This window comes from Dermacentor andersoni, chromosome 1, assembly GCF_023375885.2.
Source record: "Dermacentor andersoni chromosome 1, qqDerAnde1_hic_scaffold, whole genome shotgun sequence".
Classification (NCBI taxonomy): Eukaryota; Metazoa; Arthropoda; class Arachnida; order Ixodida; family Ixodidae; genus Dermacentor; species Dermacentor andersoni.
In genome coordinates, this window is record NC_092814.1 from 299,816,222 (window position 1) to 299,836,433 (window position 20,212).

At 43.6% G+C, this 20,212-nt stretch overlaps 1 long non-coding RNA gene across 1 annotated transcript; it reads left to right on the top strand.

Annotated features, from left to right (window-relative positions):
• Positions 1-3,117: 3,117 nt before the first annotated feature.
• On the top strand, positions 3,118-8,512 carry LOC126520223 (uncharacterized). The gene is made up of 3 exons (XR_011890868.1): positions 3,118-4,216; positions 5,310-5,411; positions 8,409-8,512. It is a non-coding gene; the product is annotated as an uncharacterized lncRNA (long non-coding RNA).
• Positions 8,513-20,212: the final 11,700 nt, after the last annotated feature.

Here is a 20,212-nt window from a genome sequence, read left to right on the forward strand (position 1 = left end):
CAATGATGAAATGTTTTGTCTCTAGTTTTCAGATCGCAGACACACATATTTTTCATTTATTTAAATCAAATGAGCAATAATTGCATTCTTCATGAAATCAGCCAACAGCCATTGGTGAGTCTAGCTGGTTGCGATGACTCTGCGTGACGACATTGCGAAGGAGAGAGCAAACAATTTTTCATTGCTTTTGACCCGAGATTTTCAGTTCCCTGCTGCATGCAGTGACAAAATATTTGGCTCACATGTTCAACGCTTTCTCGTTAAGAGATAGGCAACGTTTTTTTACTGTGTTCAAAAAGTGTTTCAGGGCCCCTTAAGGCCTTACATACTGGGATACATAGCGCAAGAATGACACAGGGACAAGCAGGAACACGGGACGAGCTGCTTGTCCCTGTGTCATTCTTTAGCCACCAACACTCCCAAATTTCTTCCCCTTAAGGCCATATGGTAAAATACGAGCCAAATATATAGACTTAGGCATCTTTAGCCAAGCGAGGCGTGGCCGTTGTCAGTACCCCCTATGAAAATGACCATTGCCTTTATGTTTCTTTTATGTTTCCTTCTTGTGCCCTATGTGACCTTTATGTTTCCTTGACCTTTGTGTGACCTCCGGGACGTCAACTTTGTGTGTACCACGTGTTTACTCATCCTAACGTATACCTCGAGGAAGTGACCTTTATTAGACCTCTAGGATGTGTCCTTTATGTTTACGGCAGGATGTTAACTAGATGTGCACTGTGTGTTGCCTGAGTGTACACTTCAGTGCACATGTAGGTGACATAGAGTGCACATAATAACTGTTTGTGCATATAATACAGGCAGATCTATCTGTACTGCGTGACAGCCATTGATACAGTCAGCAGAGTCATTGTAAGTACTAAATCTTGACTTATCCTTTCATTTGCCCCAAAAAAACAACCGTTATTAAAATTCTTGTAGGATGTGTCATTTGTGTTTACGGCGGGATGTTACCTAGGTGTGCACTTCAGGGCACACGTAGGTAACATAGAGCATTAATCTATATGGTGCACTCTATGTTACCTACATGTGCACTTGAGTGCACACGTAGGTAACAATGTGCGCAGTGAGCATCTTTTGCAAATTGTACAGTCAGATCTATCTGTACTGTGTGTTAGTCACTGGTGGATTCAGGGAAGAGGTACTGCTTGCCCCCTCACACTAGAGGCATGCCGACTGGCACTAATTGTGGCTATATCGTGCGGAAAATCGAACATGCCATGAAATAGGATGGTGTATACTGCCTTATGCCATGCATTCTCGTTATATATAAAGTATTTAATAGTTTTTCAACCTGCTATTCTCCAGTAGCAAGTCAGATGCAAAAATCTGAAGTATTTAACCTAATATGCAAGAATTGCATGAAAGTTTTGCGACAGCTAGGCTATGAAATAAAGTTGATTGAATGTTTAAGACGGTTCTCGTAGCAAGCGTCCTTCATGTTCATCGCAGGAGATCGCCTGGATGCTCCGCTTCGCCTGCAGTTTGTGAAATAATCTACTTATTTTATATATCTGGCTTCTGCAAAAGTGCAGACATCAGGGCTTTTGTCACTGGGGATGATTTGAAGTTTATGATGTGCTTGCTGGTACAAGAGAATGATTTATTTTGCTGCTAGCACAGTGCAGTGCGACTTTTACCACACAGCTAGGCACTATATAGAACATCTGGCAGTGAGCGCACTGTGGCTTATGCAGTTTGTAAAATTCTTTTCCTTGTACCCTTCATGAAATCACCTTTTTCAGTACAAGAAAATGAGCATTATGGCTTCTAGTTGTAATTAATATTATCACAGAAATATGAGCACTATGTTACCTGTGTTACCAGCAGGATGTTACCTGTGTGTGCACTCTACATTACCTGGCTGTGTACTCTCTCGAGTGCACATCCAGGAACCAGAGTGCACCCAGTAAATATCTTTTCACACATGCTACAGATAGCTCATCTATCTGAGAGATGTATTAGCTACTGGCGTATCAAAATAAAAAAAATGAGGGGGGGGGGGGGGCGCCCGCCCGATCTATATTGGCAGCATTGATGGCGACGCGCCATCAACAGTACATATGCACATCAAAGCCTCATGCAGCGAATTATCTATCACGACAAATAACAATTGCGCGGCGGCTGGAGACGCGGTGGCACGACGCGCAGTGTTGGGTAGTTTGCGCTACATGAGCCGAAAAAGAGGGGGGCCCTCCGGGGCCAATCCGTCGCTTTGCTGCGAGCGTACATGAATATACAACCTACCATTTAAGTAGCTGCTGGCGGTGTTATATTGGTTTCATGACAGCCTCATTACACGTAAATATCTAATAAGTACGTTACGATTGTCTCTATATTACGCTCGTAAGATTTCTTTGCAGTCGTCATCGGGAAATGCCAGCGCTGCCACCTCCAAAGCTGAACTGGAGCTGCCGCTCACTTTCAGAACGCCTAGTTCAAAAGAATCTAGTGAAATTGAATATCTGGAACATTTCTGATACTCTAAACTGAAAAAAAAAGAAAAAACGTGACCATTGGGAGACGCTGCCACGGCTCCACCTCAAAACCGTGCACGGTCTTCGAAGCACTTTGTAACATGTTGCTTTTTCTACGCTATTTCTTTTTTCAGCCGTCGGCCTTGTCATGATACGTTTTCTCTACTACTCACGCAAATTATACACAAAAGTTCGCTCACTAACCAATGCGGAACCTGCGGTCAATGCTATAAGTGCCTTTCTTTTCAAAACTGCGTGCGCTTGCTGTAGAAAGATAGGAAAGTGGGCGAGTTCGTTACGATTCATCGTGCTTTTAGCAACAGCGCAATAAGAACGCGGAAACAAGGAACAATCACTCCGAAGAAGCAACGCCGTGTTGCTGTGTTTCTTCCTTTTGTCCTTGTCGCTTTCGCGCTGACCACAAGTACGAGTCATTGCTTTGTTTTAATTAGCAGGGGGTAGAAGTAGGGCAGCGCGGATCCCGTAAATGCTTGCTTGGGCGTACAACTGAATAATTTATAATTGTCAGTTGGCTGAGTATGAAAGTTGTATGCGGAGTATGGCCGTATTTGTTTCATTACGCGAGCTTGCAAGCAGTACGCCTGTTTCACTTTGGGCGAAGTTCCGCTGCCGCTGTAAGCCAGCCATCGCCACGTTTTTTCGCCTTTATTCCTTACGCTACGAGGAAATGTGGTTCCAGCTATTCAAGATAAGGCCTCACATTCTCAAAAACACGCCACTGGGCGCCATAAGAAGCGTGTATATGTGTGATTCGGAATTTCTGATCGGTGGGTCTCGCAGCTATCGCGGCTTCCCGTACACCGTCCGCCATCCCAAGAAGACGGAGCTGCACATGCTGCGCGCTGATTCCCTCGTGTTCGCCGGCAAAAGTTCGCACATAGTTTGTCTGATATCTCTGTATATGCTTTTAAAAAACAAGGCAGCACACCACGGCACTTCAAACATCGATAAGTTGTGTTTAAATAGCAGCCTTCCATCCAGCTACGACTTTCCCTGAGTAAGAAAATAAAATCTTGAAGGCCGTGCTTTTGCAAACTGCATGCCCTGAAAGCAAATGTAGATCTCGGAGGCTAAATTGACTTGTTAGCCGCAGTGCAGCACTGCGGCAGTGTGAAGGTTAGGTTGCCTCGGTTGCCTCGATGTGCGCCCGCTCTCCGCGGGCGCACAATAAAATGGCGGCCGCGCTAGCAGACAACGTGGTTGTCCTCACCCTAAACGGAGAGCGGGTGCGCGCGTAGGCACCCTAGTGACGGTTATGCCCGGTAAAATTACTGGATGATATATTGAGCTGGGCCACGTTGCGTTTGTGTGAGCGGTGAGAATGCTCGTTGCAGTTACACGGTAATTGAATCATATTTTGGAAGTGCCTAAACAAACTGTGATCCGTATCGTGTGCATTAACCATCAGGAAACCTCTGGACTCGTGTAACGCCATTAGTTCGCCTTATGTTTCCTGTGATACACCGGTGTCTTACGTGTACTACAGCGCCCGTCCGAGCTGCCTTTGTTCTCGCCTGTCCGCGTTCGCTCGTGAAATGCCTGGCACTGTGGCTTCGAATTATAGTGCGTGGAAGAGTTTGTTGAAAGTTGTGCTTTTGTGCGGTGGTGTTCATCGGCAATTCGACAGTGTTCGTGCTGGAAAGAGCGTCGTCGCGTGGTGCCTGCGAGACGAAGGAGCGCTTGCTGTTCACATCTTGAAGGTAAGCAGGTCTGACGCTTGCGCGCATTCTCGCAGCTTATGGTTCATGTAGTAAACTTTGTGCAACGACAACAGAGCACTTTCGGAGAGTATGTTGCCCATGTTGTTGTGCCCATTTAGCAAACCGTTTCACGATGGGAGTTTCCGTGAAAATTATTATTTCTTGCCGCTTGCTTTCTGCAGTGATGTGCTACCACCGCTGATTGTTGAGACTTAATAGGCAAATATTTACGTAAACGATGAAAGTTCCCGTTTCCTCGGTAGTTTCCCGGCAAGAAATTCTTCCGTGGATATAATTTCTGCAAATTACGTGTGTAATGCATGTAGTTGTGTCGTGGGCATCGCGAGTTGGAACGCGACTGCGGTGTTTTGACAGTGGAGCAGATATTTGCATGTGTGAAGATTATTTTGTTGATACAGTTCAGTTTGAAGCCCAGCTTCGCGAGAACCTGTCTGCATTGTTTATGTTCTTCGTCGCGTTCGCGTATTTCTCTTCTATATTGCACGGCAAATATAGACCGATATTACAACAGCGAAATTTCTTTTTAATCAATGCATGTCAATAAGGCGCTCCTTTTCATTAATATTTTCATCTGAAGAACATGATGTCAGCTCCTGCGATTGTTGTCATAATATGTGGGTTGTAGCACTGCGTAAATAAGGGCTGCGATTTTGTTGCGATGCTTTCCGCTCGATGTTTGCCTCTCTTGTAACCCACCGTCCACGGCTCGCTGTACTAGTCAATAACGATGGCGGAATGTCAGTCCGACCACTGAAGAAAAGGAGTAGCATCGGAAAAGGCATCGCTACAAAATCGCGGCCTAGGTTTTAGACCGTTCATAATCGATTCTTTTGATTCACTACGTATTTAGGTTTTGGTGATAATTTCCCAGGTAGTCTGGTGTTAGCTGCTGGTTTTATTCCCGCCTGAATTTTACAATATAACAATGTAAGCACATGAGATATAACTACGAGACATCTGTAAAACGCACAGATTTATGTGTGAGTCTCTTTCTTTCAATGCCACATGACACTGTAAATCACACGTTTGAAGCTTCACATCACAATAAATTAAACCTTTCTTACTGTTGAAGGTTATGCGGATTCTGGAGTCAAGCCTACGACCTGTAGGAACCTGCTGCACTGCTACATATTGGATCGCACAACGATGCACTTGACCTGCATGCTTTTACAAGGTGCGTAAAAAACTGTCGCTGCACTTAGTTGTAGGATATGCTTGTGCAATATGGAATCATTTTTTGTGTGTGCCATTTCCAGGATTTCTAGTAGCAGATCACTTGCACAGTATCTTTTATTTATCCGGGGAGCCCTCAGTTGACGCACTGTAACTAAATTTGGTCCTTCTGAGACAAATATAAACAAAGCTGGAGTGACTATGCAATATATTCTCTAGACAGACTATATATTATTCGAGCCAGGTTGCTTTTTTAGAAACATCATTGAGGAGCATGAGAGTGTCTATGAGCCACCCGAGAGAAACAGAAGGCTGTGGTTACCTGAATTATTATGTAGTCACTACTCGCACTAGTACCTGCACACCTAAATTCTTCCCTTTTCTCGGTCACAAATATGCATTGCATACCATAATTCATCTCCTAAAAATACCCTCATCAAGACAATAAAGTTTGCTGCTCTATTAGGTAGCTGCCAAATTCCTAGTCACAGTATGAGTGCTCAATTTTTCAAGCAAACAACAAGCCATTAACTTTTTAATGTGGCAAGTTCAATGTGTGTCTCAAGAGCTCGTCGGCTTCAGGGTGGAAGCCGGTCTCTTTTATATGTAACAGAAATTTCACTCGTTGATAATGTGGTATAGAATGCTGCTGAATCATAAAAGTCAGCCCAGTAAAGTAGTTGCAAGCCCACATGGTAGCACAGCTGAAAGCGGAGCATTCTCTGTTGCATTGCATTTTTTTCTCCGTTTCGCTGCACTTGTTCATTTGATAAGACAGAGCTGGTCCTATGCCATCATCTATCTCAAATGTGGAGAACCTTTTTTTACCTTCTCATCTTTATTACTTATCTGCCTAATACACAAGCTTCCAATGACATGCAAACAATGCGGAGTACTGCCTAGAACTTATGCATTCATCTGTGGTTTGTGGTACCATACGCTCACCACCTTAGATTTTCGTTATGTTACATCGAGGCTTGCTTCACGCTCGAGCTACACTGCACTTGGTGCAATTTTGAAACAGCCACTTTTTGACATAGTGTAATTATTTGTTGCACTCTCACTGAATTGATATTTTCTAGTGTGAATAATGCGCTCGCGGTGATTGTACGAAAAGGTTTTAACCACCTAAAGACATGGTTTAGGCAGAAAGTCTCCTAAGTAATGCTGTCACACAAAAGTTGTATAACAATGCGCTACGTCGCAAGATCCATACATAACTAAATTTCTGGCTTTCAAGCCCTAGCTTTTCAACACAATTGTGTGTGCAACAAACATCTTGCTTTTTAACCACTATTCTTGTAGTGACAGACTTTTGTCTGTTTAATATAAGCGCTCCAATCGGTCTTACTATGTCTGGTTAATTCCAATGGATTCTTGACTGTTGCTGTAATGGTGGCGGCTTCAAGGCCAACTAGATCTCCCAGCCTCAGCTGAAAGCATGGACACAGTGGTTGTTTCTTTTGATGATTGTTGTATGTGTGACTTGGCAGTTTGGGTGTCAACTTGTACTGGTTTTGATTGTGGTGGGTTAGAGATGAAATGAGAGCTCATGGCATGTTCTGCACTGCACAATGCGATGGTTTGGCTGGCATCCTGTATCTTAGTTTGTCTTGGACTGCTGTCTGATTTGTTGAGCTGTTGGCCGGATTCTTATGGATACAAAGCTGTATACTGGGCTAGGCAATCATGCCATTGTGCTTATTAGCAACACAAGATATACACAATAATATTGTCAGGCATGCTGAGGCATGTGGGCTGGCGCTATGTAGCACACTAGGGAAAGCACACCAATGATGGCATGGCATGGTAACGCTTTTCGCTTGCACCGCTGTGGTGTTATCAGATTAAGGTAGCAACAATGACATCTAGGCTTCCAGTTCCTGCACTTGCAATGCAGATAGTAGAGTATGCTATTCGCTGGTAGTGGAAGTTTGCAAAGCATTGATTACATACTAAGCTAGCCCGCCTCCCTTGCGTGCCAGCATATCGCCCGCCTGTTAAACACCACCGCTGAATCTAATAGCAGCATGCAGTTGCAGGATATCAACGCAACTGAAAACTCTTAAAGGATACAGCATTGATGGAAGGTATTGCTTAATACAAATGTCGATCGCCTCCCACATTTTGCTCTATGACGAGCACGTGATGAAGTATAATGCAGTTCGTCTTAGATTAAACACCAGTTAATTCATCATTTTTCTGTTCAGAAAGCATAAGATTGCAATAATGTATTCACATGAAGTTTATTGATAGTGTGTCCAATTTTGATAAAGCCTAAACAACTCGCCACGCGAATAACACCTTTTCGTGCTTGTGAAGCAGATGCTGCTACCATTCAGTTTGCTGTAGGTACACATACACAGCATGTTTGCCCGCCACCTTCTGTGGCATGCTGAAGTCAGTAAAGTGTTGTGCTAAACGTTCTGTAGAATGCACACCTGCAGCCTGTAACTGACAATAAAGATGGGTAAGAACTACAATAACTGTGAAAATGCGAAAAATGCACAGGATATTGTAATGCCTTTCAATTTGGCATTAGAATGTGTGCGCAACTAACTTTTAACCACAGCACCTTATGGCATAGACAGTAGTGTTGCTCGATGGGAGGCCTGTTATATTAGCAAGCTTTCCTGGTAAATATTGGCAAGTTCTTGCTCACGGCATAGGGAGGGCCTCAACTTTGGGAACCTCGATGCTTGAGGTAGCACACAAAGGTTTATTGGCCAGTTGCCTAGTCCTAAAGTTCATGTAATACTTAGCAGCTGCTGCAATAATGTTTAAAATAATTTGTGAGCAGTTTTATACCTGAGTGGAATGGCAGATAACAGTGCTCAAATAACAATTAGTTAAAAGCTTGCTCGTTTCCCTGATCTTTATATGTGCTATTTCTGACTGCTGCAAGTTTCTTAGCTGTGTGCATACAGGCCAAGCTGTTCTTGCTTATATGAATATTTTTGAATAAGTGAAAAAGATTTACTTTTGTTTTGTTTTTCAGGTGCCCTGTGAGCTCTCATCCAAGCAGAGGTCTGCTGTGAGCAGACGTGGCAAATTGAAGTAACATACAGATAGTCCAATAAAATACTCGTAATTTCAGACAAACCTTTACAAAGTACAGTGAAAACTTTCTTTTAAAAGTACAAACACCAATACAGCGTGATCTTTCCATCCAAACATTACATTTTATATTAGTAAGAAAGACATAACTAGAACAGCAGCAGCACTGCGGTGAGGAACGTACAATAGTATTCCAAGTGTTATACTGAAATATTCTATGAAGTCTAATTAGTTTGTAATTTTAGAACAAGCTAGCATGACTTTCTGTGCCATAGCAGTGTTCTAATCTGTATGCTGCATCTTGTAGGGAACAGTAACCTTGCAATCTTCATCTGTGCATGTCTACATAAAATACAGGATTTAATCACTGGGGCCACATAAAGGATGCATAAAGGTGGAACACACGAAGGAAACATAAAAGCAGTGGCCAAATTTCAACATGGAGGAAACATAAAGGACGGTAACATAAAGGATACACAAAGGAAAGACACATAAAGGAAACATAAAAGCAGTGGCCAAATTTCAACATGGAGGAAACATAAAGTACGTTAACATAAGGGATACATAAAGGGAGGACACATGAAGGAAACATAAAAGCAGTGGCCAAATTTCAACATGGAGGAAACATAAAGGACATTTCCTCATGTGACCTCAAGGAAACATACAGTAAACATAAAGGACATAACCATTTTCATAAGGGACGGCTGTCACCACAGAAGCCACTCAGCATTCCTGTCAAAAAGATGGCTCTTCGCCGTCTTAGACGTCAGTCTAGAAAGCGTCGTCGACAAGTCGTCGTCCCATAGTCGTGATAGTCGTTAGGCCATAGCCATTGCCATGGAGTCGTTATCATGCCTCCATCATTGTGTTTGTGGTCATGCTGTCGTAGTTGCCATGGTACCATCATCATCATGCAGCCATCATTATAACGCAGTCGTCGTCGTTGTCATCGTCGCCGTCTTGTCGTCCTTGCCGTGGTGTTAACTCCTTTGCGAAGTGGATGAGTGCAAGTCGTATGAACGGGATCGTGTGATCAGTTTCAAAACCAGGCGTTCGCTTATCTATTTGAAATCAAGCCTTGCGGTGGTCGGTCGGCAAACTAAACCCATTGCTGCGCGACAAACGCGGAAACTTGCCTACGATAGGCGTTACTGTACGTGTAGAACACACAACGAAAACGAGCACGTTATCCCGCGGGAACTCTTGTCAGAGTACCTGAGTGCTTCACCTGCACATATGTCCTATCCGAACCACCACTGGCTGCCGACGTGGCCGCGGCTCCAAACTCATCCTACACGAAGTGCTTGACAAATTACTTGTCGGCCGCCTCCCTTACCTATCGATAGGAGATCCTGTGCATGCTGCTCTACTCGTCACTGAACTTGGTTCTATTTGCTGACTTTCAGCTGCGCAACCGTTGTTCAGCGACGACTCGCCATGTTTTAGCGCCAACCGCCGTTAACGCTAGGCACCAGTCTCTGCCGCAATAACGACGACATCCCGCTGCTGCGCGACCCTCTCACGTTCTTGAAGTTCATCAACAGTTACGGATTGTACAAGGAAAGCCAACTGGGTGAATTAGAACGTATCCATAGTAGCAGCGCAGTAAATAACGCACAAAGAAAAAGATTGCCAAGCGGCTGTCCGAAGCATAGACCTAGAGCCTTTGTAGAAAATAAAGGGATGCATTATATATATGTATACGAACAAAGTACTTTATTCGAAAAGAAGCGGGACATATATGCCACGAACAACACAGACGACAAAGTGAGAAAAAAATTCACCGATGATTACGATACTCCCTAATGTGCAATTTCAGTGCAGCTCTATACGTGTTTTAATTTCGCGATATATTGAGGCAAAGAGTTAGAGAGACATGTAGCAAAGTCGGCAATCTTTGAAAATCTGATCTGCAGGTGAAGCGCGTTGGCATTTATACAGGACTCGTCGAAGCTTGCAGCGTAATTACTGGTGCCGCGTTGCTTCCAGAAAGTATTACACAATTCGCGTCGCGCATGCAATCAGATTACAAAACAATCACAAACCATGATTATCGAAACAAGAGCGAACGACACCGAGCCAAGCAAACCAAACAAGCGTGAGCGAGAGCCAACGTGCGCAGATGATAGTATGAAACGATCAATTACGAGTACGCATCGAGTGGTTGGGCGGGTCCGCATGACACTAGTTTCCCGCGCGCACGTCACTGAAGGGGCCGCTCTCATTCGTCTCTGCCGTTCGCTGCTCGCGTGTTTCATATCCCGCTCCACTTTCGCTCTTTGATCTTTCACTGCTCTCGTTCGCTCGGTCACGCCGCCGACGCCGACGCTCGCTGCAGAAACGAGCGCCTAAGAGCTTCTCTCTAAAAACGTAAATGATATATGAATACAGGGCTTTTACACCCGAAGAATACAAAAACATGCTAAGAGTGACCCAGGAACGTAAGACCAATGTTTCTTGTTCGTAGTATAATGCCACCTTTGCTTTCGAATAAAGTTTAATTTGGCGGTATGCGTTGTTTCCCTTCTGTGTACGATTTTACTTCGTGCTGCTGCTATTCACCGACCAATCACCTCGGAGCCATCAGTTATAGAACTGGCATAACCCCTCAAAGAATGGTATAGGCTTACAGTGCGAGGTCTGAGACACGATTGAATAACGCTCCGTGGCGCTCTGTAAACAAGTATACGACCTCCGAGATTCTACGGCGTCCGCGAGCTTGAAACAAGGCAAATTAGGTGGGCAGGTAGCTACTCACAAAGTGGAGGACTAAGGCAAACAATGTTTCGCCATTAAATAGCAGTGAAACATACAACGTATTGCCAAGAAAGAAAACCTTATTGGCAGTGGCAAAATCAGCTTAACCGGCAACCTCCGTGACTTTGTATGAGAAAAGTCTATGAATCGTCACGATACCTATGCAGAGTCGCACAGTCACAATCGCGCGCGTACATTCAATACAAAGTCGCGAGCAGCCTCATATTAAATTCTCTTACTGACGAACGCAATGCATGAATGGAAATACTGAATGTTGCGCGCAGATAATTCTTCAGCTTTTCCGATTCTTCCAACGCTTCTCGTATACCCATGATTATTTAGAAAAATGTTCGGATAGTATCACACTTCATTACTGTATTTTCTCCTGATAGAAGTGACTTTAAAAAAGTATTGCCGAACTCATATTTTATTTATTTATTTAAACAGACTGCCAATCCCAAAAAGGGATTATTGCAGGGAGTGCAAGAAACATACAGTACAAAAAATACAAATCGAACAGTGAGTATACAGGCGGACTGATTTCTTGTGGAGTAGTGAAAGTATTACAATGTTGTTCATGGAGAACATGCAATATTAGTCATCAAGAGTATGTCACCAATATGCACAAATACAAGGGGTGGTACAAAGTGGATTAGGTTACACTTTTCTTTTGTGCATTATACAATTTTTACAGCGAAGAGAATGATTTAGGGAAACCATAAACAACAATTCACAAGCTTTTGGTGCTATTTGCAACACAGTGGAATGAGGTGGACAAGTCATGTCTGCGAGGCATGTAGGTGAAACTCATAAGATTGTAAAAAGGCTTCTATTGATGGACTGAGAATAATATGTGAAGGTAAGTTGTTCCACTCTCTTGTTACGAGTGGAAAGAATGAAAGTCTAAAACAGCTGGTGCTAAAACGGTAAATTTGTAGTGATTGGGGATGATTATGACGTGTCTGCCTAGTTTCATATTCAGTCAAGTAGCGGGAGCTACATATAAACATCTTATTTAGTATATGGTAGATTACTTTCACACGAGCAAGTGTGGCACGATTTTGTAAAGTGAGTAATCCGGCTTTGTTAATTAGTTGGGATGGAGAGGCAGTTAAGTCGTACTCGTTGCAAATAAATCTGATTGCCTTTCTCTGCACTGTCTCTAGCATTATTAGTTTATTAGTACGTGGAAACCAGGAGACATTTGCCTATTCTAAGATAGGGGTAACGAATGGGGTAAAGGCGAGTAGTTTAATTTTTGATGTAGTTTGATGGAGACGCCTTCCGAGAAGAAAAGTCTTTTGAAAGCTTTAGATGTTACGGCTTTAACATGAGAGTCCCTCCAGAGATTGTCTGATATCACTAGGCCAAGATATTTGCATTCATTAACTGTTGTTAATGGAGTCCTCCAACTGCGCAAGGGTATATAGAAACGTTGTGTTCTCTAGTAATACGCATGACGGCTGATTTGCTTCCATTAATACTCATTCGCCAGTTGCAACACCAGTCTGTTATTCATTTGGCGCATGATTCAGTATATTGTGATCTTCAGGTGAGTTGATTTCTTGATAAACTTTGCAATTGTCAGCAAATAGTCTTATGTTAATACTGACAATACCAGACAGATTATTAATGAATATTAGAAATAAGACTGGCGCAAGGACATTACCTTGCTGAGCACCGGAGGTAACCGTGGTAATTTATGAACAGTCGTGATGCACTTCGACAAGTTGAGTCCTGTTAGATATTTTTTGACCCATCTCGTAATTGATCCATCACCTATTGTCAACTGAAGCTTCCTAATCATTTTTGGATGGGATACTCTAGTGAATGATTTGGAGAAGTCAAGTAGGATTAGGTCTACTTGCATTTGGAGATCGATACATGAGGATAGGTCAGGGATAAGTTCTATTAGTTGGGTGACTGTAGATAGCCCTGGGCGGAATCCGTGTTGAACAGGTGATAAAACATGTTTCTGCTCAAAGCACAGAGTTATGTGTTTGAGGATGATATGTTCTAGAATTTTACATGCCGTTCTAGTTAATTACTTTGCATGACACGAAACACTGAGCTCTAAGTCACGTCTTCGTGATTTTTTCTTTAATTTTTTTCATGTCTTCCTCATTCTATTTATCAGCCAATAGAGGCTATTCAATTTTTCGTGATTATCAGTAGAGCTGTTTCTATAGCCTTGAAATACGAACTGCTTTCAACCAGCGCTTGTCATGGCACGCGTCAACATCGATATTGATGGTACTTCGCACCGTTAAGTTATTCAGCTTACACGATATAGAGCCTGGATGCGTTGCCTCAAACAAGAACTGGTTGACGCTCTGTCACTTTTACCAAGAGAATTTCACCGCACACGAACGTTGTTGCGAAATTTAGAGCTTGTTGAGGCTAGGATCTGTGACGCCACTTCTGCGAGACAACGCAAAAATTTCACCCGTATGAAGTGGAGTTTTCCACGTTTCCCGAAGCTATCTTCATAATAGGGAGCGTATCTCGGATTTAAGTGCGTTTTGTAGTTCTTTCTCTTAGGGAAGCTCATGCCTCAGTGGAGTAATTTTGTACGTACTGCTATTAATAGCTATCGCAGGAGTATCTTTGGCGTCTTCGCTCTCGTCGTGGTCCCGCTTCCGACATTCTTCCGTGGCTCCATTGTCCTTCCTGAAGCCGCGCATGAACACCAGCTTCTCTAGGTGTGAGAAGGGAACTTCGCAGGCGATAGATAGTATGTAGCTGAGGATGTAACTCCAAATAAGGACGACGAAGCAGTTGGATACCTGCGCCATGGTGATAAAGGTAACAGAGAACATGGAATGCATCTATGGCACTCAATTCTGCCAAGTCATTTGAAAAACAATAAAAATGGGGGGGGGGGGGGGTAAAGTGGTCTGTCAGAAATCTGACATTGCCTAAAAGAAAGCGATGGAGTGGACAGCTGATATGCCTGACTACGTGTGGTTTAGTCTGTTAACTTGACAGTTTTCGTTTGCGTCCGTAGACTGCCTAGTATCAAACAGGATCTTCCACGTCGCATAGCTCCTCATATATTTTGGGACATTATGGCGGCCATCGAAGGGAGAAGTGGGTGAAGCGGTGAGTCCTGTTTCTTTTTTTCGAACGGGAAAAGTCGATAACAGCTCTAAAAATGGGTGTAATAGGTCGATATTTATGTGCACTGGCCGTTTCGATAACGAAACACCGATTTCCGTGCCGTACAATTGCATAAACCTTGATGCTATCATGTACACTAAGTAGGTTGATTTACACAGTTTGCATTGGTGTTTCCGTAGCTTGCAAGAGAGGTATAAAAAACAAGGCAAACGTTCTATAGAATAACGCCATTGACAAAATGGTACGAGAAAAATGGACCTAGAAAGAAACATCAGGTTACAATGATTATTGCTTCACCTAACTCAAGCTCTGGGAACAGCGGTCTTAAATTTGGAATAAGTCTACACATTATGTTATTTTAAACATCCAAATTTACTTGGGATCTCCTATAGTCCTCCAGCTACGAAAAACCCCTATGATGTTTATGAATGTCCTCCTGACAGACTGGTCCTGCTCGTTTCGTCGCTAATAGATTCCGCTTCTCTGCAAACTTGATATTGTTTTATGATTATTGTGTAATTAAGATATATAAACGCCGCACAAGACAAAACGCAGAATCGGTTACCAATCCTCACGTGGAAGAGACCCTGCATCTAACCTATTCATGAGAAGAAAAGAAAATAAAGGAAAAAAGAAAGAAAGAACATGGAGCCCAGTACAACACATTACGTGACCCACACACAGAGAAGCATCACCATCAACGAGAGTAGAGCTTCGTGATCGAAAATAGTTTCACAGCACTTTTACGGGCACCCCACCATATTAAACTATGGCGTTAGTGAGGAGCGTGCATTTTGTTCCGAACTGCTCCTCATTACCTCACATTCTGCGTATTTCTCTGATTCGGCCACCACGCGTCATCTCCAAAACGTGGCAGTGAAAGCTCCCAGCCCTTCAGAGCGCGTGAGCACGCTCTGAAGTGCTCGGAGTGCAACGTAATCTCAACGCGGTTGAGCTGGTCTTCCGCGGGGCGTCTCAACAGCCGGAATATTTATAATGACTCGATACCATCCGATCACGACGTACATTACCACTAACACGCTGAGGACACACATTCGTCAGATTTCACGGATGTGGCGAATATCACGTCATTCGCCAAAGTCGTCGTCAACACTCATCCTGCCTCCCTGCCGGGGCTTCGTACTCTATGCACGCTCATCATCAGCCTTGCTGCTATCTTTGCTCACAACCTTGCACTTCTTAAACAATGGCCGACATCCGCAATCTCTGCAATGTATCCCAAGGTGCCCGGTGACTGCTTTCGAAACATTATAATCGTGCTGCTTTAATCTTTCGTTCAAACGTCGTCCAGTCTGTCCTATGTACTTTCTGTCGCACTGAAGTGGAACAGAATATACCACTCCTTCAGTGCACTCGACGAACTTCTTTCTGTTTTGTGTTTCACAGTCTCGTTTCTGTGGGCACACGGGTTTACCTTAGCACACACGCTCAGCAATTTTTCCGGTGCGGAAAACGCCACTTTTACAGTGCATATTTTACCAATTTTCTTTATACGGTGCGCGATCGAATGAATGTACGGCGTCACCACTATTTTTTCGCGTGTGCTTGGACCGCAAGGCTCCCTGCCAAATAATGGGGCCCTGGTTCCGATTTCCGTGAGCTATGATTGTGCCACAGACACTAATACATGGAAAGGATGACCTACGGCCCTGAGCCAGCGTGCTTGTTCCTGAAAGCTGTCAGCAATGCTATGATGGCGCGATTTTTGTAACACGTTTTTGTAGGAAGACTTAACTATGGCTCGTTTTACGACTTTCGAATGCATAGGTTCGAATGACAAAAGAGGCTTATTTGAGCGCGGTTCGTATTGCCAACAACAATGACTCGAGCCCAGACTAAGCTTTAAGTCAAGAAACCTCATTGATCCACCGTCTGGCTCTTCACTTGTGATCGTCAATGGTTCTAGATACTCTTTGAAAATTCTTTCTAGGCGTGTCAACGCCGACTGAGTCTTGTTTTCAACATTTTCAACTAAAACTAAGTAATCATCAACAAACCTGAAGACACGACCAACCCGTGAATTCATGAGGGGCCCCTCCAGGGTTCTGTCAATGTTGGCTAGGAACAAGGCGCTCAGAATCGGCGCGATAGACGAACCCATACATATTCCTTGTTTCTGAAGGAAAATATCTCTATTCCAAAACACGTAAGTGGATCTTAAATACATGGACAACAACTCTAAAAAGGCTTCAACATGCATGTGTGAATCATTTTGACAAACAATGTTTCCGTAATTGTCAATACATTGCTCGCTGCACAGCAAGAGCTCTTTGTGAGGAATAGAGTAATGTGAGTCTCGTCCTTGTGTTGTTGTGTTGGCCCTCTTCTTCTACCCTGTCTGTTTGCGCACAAAAAGTTTTTTAATAATGAATCTTTTCCAACTAGGCCGACTCGCAGTTATGCTTCGTAAAACGAATCATAGTTAAGTTTTCCTACAAGAACGCATTGCAAAAACCGTGCCATCATAACATTGCTAATAGCTTTCGGGAGCAAACACGCATGCTCACGGGGGTAGGTTATCTTTTCCATGTATTAGTATCTGTGGCACATTCATAGCTCAAGGAAATCGGAACCAGGGCCCCATTATTTGGCAGGGAGCCTTGTGGTCCAAGCACACGCGAAAAAATAGTGGTGACGCCGTACATTCATTCGATCGCACACCGTATAAAGAAAATTGGCAAAATATGCAATGTAAAAGTGGCGTTTTCCGCACCGGGAAAATTGCTGAGCGTGTGCGCTAAGGTAAACCCGTGTGCCAGACAGAAACGAGACTGTGAAACACAACACAGAAAGAAGTTCGTCAAGTGCACTGAAGGAGTCGTACATTCTGTTGCACCTCAGTGCGGCAGAAAGTACATAGGACAGACTGGACGATGTTTGAACGAAAGATTAAAGCAGCATGATTAGAATGTTTCAAAAGCAGTCGCCGGACACCTTGGGATACATAGTAGAGATTGCGGATGTCGGCCATTGTTTAAGAAATGCAAGATTGTGAGCAAAGCTGGCAGCCAAATGACGCGAGAGATAATCGAAGCAGCTGAGACTGCGCGTGTAGGTAGTGTGTGCGTAAGCATGCCATCCGTCTCCCTTAGTGCAAAAGAAATAGATTTCTTCACGCGCTAATCTGAAATTTTCTATCCTCGTCCATTGTTTGTGATGCCCAGTGCAGCAAAAGTGACCACGTGACAAAGCCGGCTTGGCATCGGTGGATGACCCTGGTTGTAAAGTTTTTTTGTCGCTCTCCCCCGTTGAATATCTTCCTGTATTTATTGCACTGACAAGGGAATAAAACTATAGCTACAAGTAGCGCGCTGTGGTTTGTGTTTCTCTTCTGTGTGTCTCATTCAAATGTTGCGCAATCCAACCTCAAATATGCTATACCAACACGCCCAATCTTCAACCTTGGCAAGTTTCACCCCCATTTTCATCAATTCCTACCTCGTGAGCTATGCGTAGAAACAAACAATTAGACCCAATTGAAATAGATCAACACGTTTCCTGAAAACACACGCTCTACGCTCATGTCAGAATGGCATCGAAGTCATTCTGGATCCGAAAACATCAGGATCCGAAAACAAGAAAACAGAGCCGGCTTTGTACTTCATATTTTCATATCCATTTGTACTGTTGTTTTTCTGCTGAAACAGACATGTAAGCACTGAAAACTCTAGGTGACTCACCATTGTAAAGTGAGAATAGAATCTTCGTTCTCTACTAATACGGTTCATGACGTGGTAGAAAGGCACGTGGATGAGATACACGCCGAAGGAGAGCCGTCCAAGTGGTGCGAATCCTTTCCACGAGAGGAACCCGTTTACAATTCCTGCAGCAAAATTATTGAAAGAAACAAAACGACACTGAACCAGACACTGAACACCGAACGAAGCATAAGAGAGAAAAAAAAATTGGACTGTGATAAAATAGCTGCAAGTAACATATTATAGTCGAAATATGTTTTGAGAATATTTGTGTTCAACCGGTAAGCGCAGTTGTAGAGACGTAACAGATGTAGAGACGCAAACTACAGGACGATAAAACGAACCAAACTCACTGATTATATTCATCGCTATTATTATTGGACATATACTCAGTGCAGGACGAAGACCTCGTCCTGCGACATTGCTGACTTTTCAGGCGACTAAAACTTGTGCCTCCAAATTTTTTTAATCTCTTTATAGCACGTAATCATTTACCATTATCTTTTGCGTTTGCCTTCCTTTGTTCGCCGTTATTTTATTGGATTAGCATTATATGCCTAATTCAGCCATTTTGACCCTGCCTGCCTGCCTGCCTGCCTGCATGCCTATCTATCTATCTATCTATCTATCTATCTATCTATCTATCTATCTATCTATCTATCTATCTATCTATCTATCTATCTATCTATCTATCTATCTATCTATCTATCTATCTATCTATCTATCTATCTATCTATCTATCTATCTATCTATCTATCTATCTATCTATCTATCTATCTATCTATCTATCTAATCTAATCTTACTGATGAGCACCCAGTGGCCTAAGTTGTCAACCAGCTTGGGCAACTAGGTATTTGCTCGTAGTCGTGTAGCCGCTGTGGTGGTTCCGCCATCCTTATTCCAGCTTCGTGAACTGCCGCACCATGCCGTCGTCCTCACGCCTTCTACACCGACCCCGTCCCCCAGTTAGCAAGTGGGGCACTAGGTATGTGCTTGTGGTCAAGTGGTCGTAATACCGTCGTGGTGGTTGCATCGTCGTTATTCCACCTTTGCCATCAAACTGTCGTCATGCCGTCGTCATCATACAGGCGTCCTGTATTCGTAGCCAGACGGCCGTCGCGATGCCGTCTTAGCAGTTGTATCATCGCCTCTATGGCTTTGTCATCCGACCTTCGTCATGCCGTCGTCGTGACGCCAACTTCGTCAAGCAGGCTTCTTTATACACTCGTCATCACGGCATTGTCATCACGCACTCTCTGTTTTACCATTGTCCTGGTTGATTTGTCATGCCATCGTCGTTATTACGTCGTCGTCATGCAATCGTTGTCATCACATCTTCATCACGCTGTCGTTTTATCATCGCCATCATTTCGGTAACGTCATCATATTGTTGTCACGCCGTCGTAGTCACGCCAACTTCGTCATTGCATCGACATCAATCCTTATCCTTCATCCTATCATATTTATACTGTCGTCATTCAGTCGTGACTATACCACCGCTGTCACTTCCTGATTCCGTTGTAGTCAGAGAGTCGCTATCATGTATCCGTTGTCCTGCCATCGTCGTCATGCCGTCTTGTCGTGACATCGTCGTCATACATTCTCCGCAATACAGTCGTCGTCACGCCATTGTCGTCCTACACTCGTTGTCATCTCATTTGTCCTCCTACCGTTTCCACGCCATCGCCATCATCGTGTCGTCGTCATGCATTCGTTGTCATACCGCGGCGTGATGTCATCACAGTCGTTCCGTCGTCATAATATAAAATTCAACATCCGACTCTCGTTATGCAGTCGTTGTCACACCACTTTCGTCGATACACCAATCATTTCTTCTGCCTCATTGTTTGGTAATCATGCTGTCATCACTAAAGATCGTTATCCTGCCGCCGTCGCCATGCCATCAGGATTATTACGTCGTCGTCACACAGTCTTTATTATTCATCCATTGTCATATTATCGTCATCAGGTTATTGGAGTCTTGCCATCGTCGTCATATTCTAGCTTCGTCCTTTGATTGTCGCAATACCATCATCGCCATACACTCCTCGTTATCCCATATTCTCGCGTCGTTGTCATCACGCTGTCGTCATTTCGTCATCGTCATCTTTTAAGCAGTATCATCTCATTATCATAATGCCGTCGTCA